This window comes from Zingiber officinale, chromosome 4A, assembly GCF_018446385.1.
Source record: "Zingiber officinale cultivar Zhangliang chromosome 4A, Zo_v1.1, whole genome shotgun sequence".
Classification (NCBI taxonomy): domain Eukaryota; kingdom Viridiplantae; phylum Streptophyta; class Magnoliopsida; order Zingiberales; family Zingiberaceae; genus Zingiber; species Zingiber officinale.
Window position 1 is genome coordinate 127,006,568 of NC_055992.1, and position 3,556 is coordinate 127,010,123.

Here is a 3,556-nt window from a genome sequence, read left to right on the forward strand (position 1 = left end):
GAAAGTCCTAACTGGGATGTTAGGCGGTGTGAAAGTCCCGTGAGTGAAGCCGGGGAAAGTCCTAACTGGGATGTTAGGCAGTTGGAAAGTCCTGGTGAGTGAAGCCAGGCAGTGAGAAAGTCCTAACTGGGATGTTAGGCAGTGTGGAAATCCTGGTGAGTGAAGCTAGGTGAAAGTCCTGGTGAGTGAAGCCAGGTGAAAGTCCGGGTGAGTGAAGCCAGGCAAGGGAAAATCCAGATGGATCAGGGATGATCGGACATCTGGTGTTGAGGAAAGTCCAAGTAGGTCAAAGGGATTGACCGGACACTTGGCGGGGAATTCTAGCAAGTCAAGGGAGTGACCAGATGCTAGGAATGAAGTACCAACAGGTCGAGGTTGACCGAATGTTGGTTTGGAAGGCTTGGGACTTGGTTTGGGCAAAAACCAAGTCACTAGTTATCTGATCGGTCTGGTGACCGATCAGTGTGCTACTGATCAGTATCTGATCGGTCTGCAGACCGATCAGAAGGTGATCAGTAGCCGCGAGAAAGACGCCTGATCGGTCTGTGGACCGATCAGGAGCTTCCCTGATCGGTTTGTGGACCAATCAGGAGGTTCCCTGATCGGTCTGTGGACCGATCAGGAGGTTCTCTGATCGGTCCATGGACCGATCAGAGACGGAACAGAAGCAAAGGCTAGGGAATGGATCGGTCTGTGGACCGATCCACATGGAGCCTGATCGGTCTGTGGACCGATCCAGGAACTAGCCGTTGCGACGCAACAGCTAGATTTCTTCAGTGTTTCTTCGCTTTCTTCGCAGGTATAAAGGAGACGAGGGCATCTTCTGTGCTGCTGCTTCTTTCTCTTCTTTCTACTGAGCTGCTGCTGTGCTCTTGAGCTTTGTTGAGTTCCGAAGCTTCGTGTGAGCTTCTTCGACTAGGTTCCTGCTGTTGTAGGCGTCTCGTGAAGTTGCTGCTTCAACCAGTCGATGAGAAGGCAAGCGTGTTTGTTTTACATTCATATTGTATTGTGCTTCTTTGTATTTTGTATACTTCTATCTTGTTGTTGCAAGAGTTATTGTGGCGAGGTTTCTCCACCCACAAGGAGTATATATTAGCCGGTTCTCCGGGGACTCATCCACCGACGGATTGATAGGCTTCGTCCACCTTACGGACACGCCGAGGAGTAGGAGTTTATCTCCGAACCTCGTTACATCGGTTTGTTTGAGGTTTGTCTTCTTTCCCTTTCGTTTCTGTATTTATTTTCCGCTGCGCTAACACGTTTTGTAGAAAGACGCGACGATTTGGGGTCGGCTATTCACACCCCCCTCTCTAGCCTCCGTACGAAGGATCCTAACAATTCACCCCCCCTCTATCGACTCTCACGGTCCAACACCTGCATCCTAAACAAGGCGCCTCAACCGCTGCTTGCATGTTGCACAGTCTTCTCAGGGCTCCTCGGCACGAGGCTGAGCAGCACCAGTAGTGCCAATGGCCGCTCTGAGTGCCACAGAAGAGGCTTCGTGCGCACTGGTACTGTTGAGTCCCACAAAACAAGCTTCGTTCGCACAGGGCCTGTGCTACACGTTGCCTTTGATGATGCCAAACTGTATGCCGCTGGTAGTTACACACAATGAAAGGAATCAGCAAACAGATGCCGGTAGCTAAAACTGTGTGAACTTAGTGCTCCCAAGCGACATTGTAGGGTGATCAGTTTGCCACCGTGCAGTCCTACTAGCTTCCCACTGTGTGTAGGAACGTGTCCTTCCTGCAACACATTTTCCAGGTCGTTGCCACAGCCAAGAACCTCTCGCCAACTTGCCGTCGCCTTCCCCCTAGAGAGAAAGGAGAGCTTCGTTCTCTCTCTAAACGCTACAAGACTGGCTTATTTCCTATATCGACTTTTCTCTCAGGTAAATTCATGATTGAGACTAACCCTGCTGTTGGACCCCGTGGTGGTTTTGTTATGATCAACCAAGTTGGTTAGGTCCTACGTTGTGTTTGATCCCTGTGTCTGAGTGTGTAGGAACTTAGGAGCACAGGAAGTCGAGTGGAAGACGCAGCTAGTGAGAAGGACGGCACGGGAAAGGAGCCGACGGGCTCGGTGCGTCCGAAGGACGAGAGAGCTACGGAAGAGTACTCTGGTGGGCGTGAAGAGCGTGCGCGGCGTTCGAGGGACGTTTAGCCGGGACGGAAGGTTGCTCGAGGAGAAGGCCGAAAATTGGGTTCGGGTGAGCCCTATTTCGGCTGGCCGAAAACACCCAAAAGAACGGAGCGTCGGAAGCTGAAGAAAGCCAACGCAAAAGGGCTGGAAAAGAAGCTGAGCTGGATAAAACAGCTCAAGGCGCCTTCAGCTTGAAGGCGCCTTCAAGGCTGATGAAGGTGCCTTAAGCCTGGTCAAACAGACCGTTTGCGCAGCGGAGAAAGTTTTATCCACTGAACCCTTGGAGGCACCTTGGACCCCTATTGGAGGCGCCTTGGACCTTCAAGATCAGATTTCCAGAGGCTATTTAAAGGTCCTTGAAGCTAGAAATTCATCACAACTAAAGCAATCAATACTGTAAGCAATTCCTAAGCAACTAGTGAGCTTCCAAAAGTGTAAAAGGCTTCTCCGCCTTCAGAGAAGGAGATTTTTCTTAGTGCGCTTTTCATCGCCCTGGATTAACAACCCTCTTGGTTGTAACCAGGTTAACTCCCGGTCTTCTCTGTCTTTCTATATTTTCGTATTGCTTTATTAATTTATCACTATTGCACTAATTGAGTTGAAAGTACGAGGAGGACATATTTTATTTTTTGTTTTCAGCAATTCACCCCCCTCTTGTTGGCCTCCGCTGCACCTACAATTGGTATCAGAGCCTGATCGCCTCAGAAGGACTAACCTCCAACTGAAGCACTACGATCAAGACGATGGCCGGAGCAAACATCCACCCCCCGAAGTTCGACGGAGACTTCGCCACATGGAAGCGCAAAATGGAGATATTTTTTAAAATGGATTTTGATATTCTTATTACAATGAAATATGGTTTTGCAGCGCCGAAAGATAAAGAAGAAAACACATGGAGCAAGAAGGAGCAAGCTTATTTCGTCGCCAACGGAAAGGCTGAGTTCCATCTACTCAGTGTACTGCTGCCTCAGGAGGTAAATCGGATCGGAAGCTACGACTCCGCGAAAGATCTCTGGGAAAAATTCCTAGAGCTTCACGAAGGGACATCCGAAGCAAAGCTAGCGAGGCGCGACATCGTCCGGACCCAGATGACGAACCTCCGGATGAACCAAGGCGAAAAGGTAGCGCAACTCCAAGCGAGGATCAAAGAGCTGATAACTCAACTCAACAACCTTGGAGAAGAAGTAACGAACCGGGACTCGATCCGGTACGCGCTCAACGCCTTCCCCAGAACTCCAGAGTGGGTCTCCTTAGTAGATGCGTACTACATCTCTAAGCACCTCGAGGTAAGTACTTTAGAACAACTATTTTCCACTTTTGAACTTCACGAATCTCGAGTTTCAGAGTCCAATGGAGTAGAGAAATCCAGTCAGAATATCGCCATAAAAGCAAAAATGAACAGTTCTGACTCCGA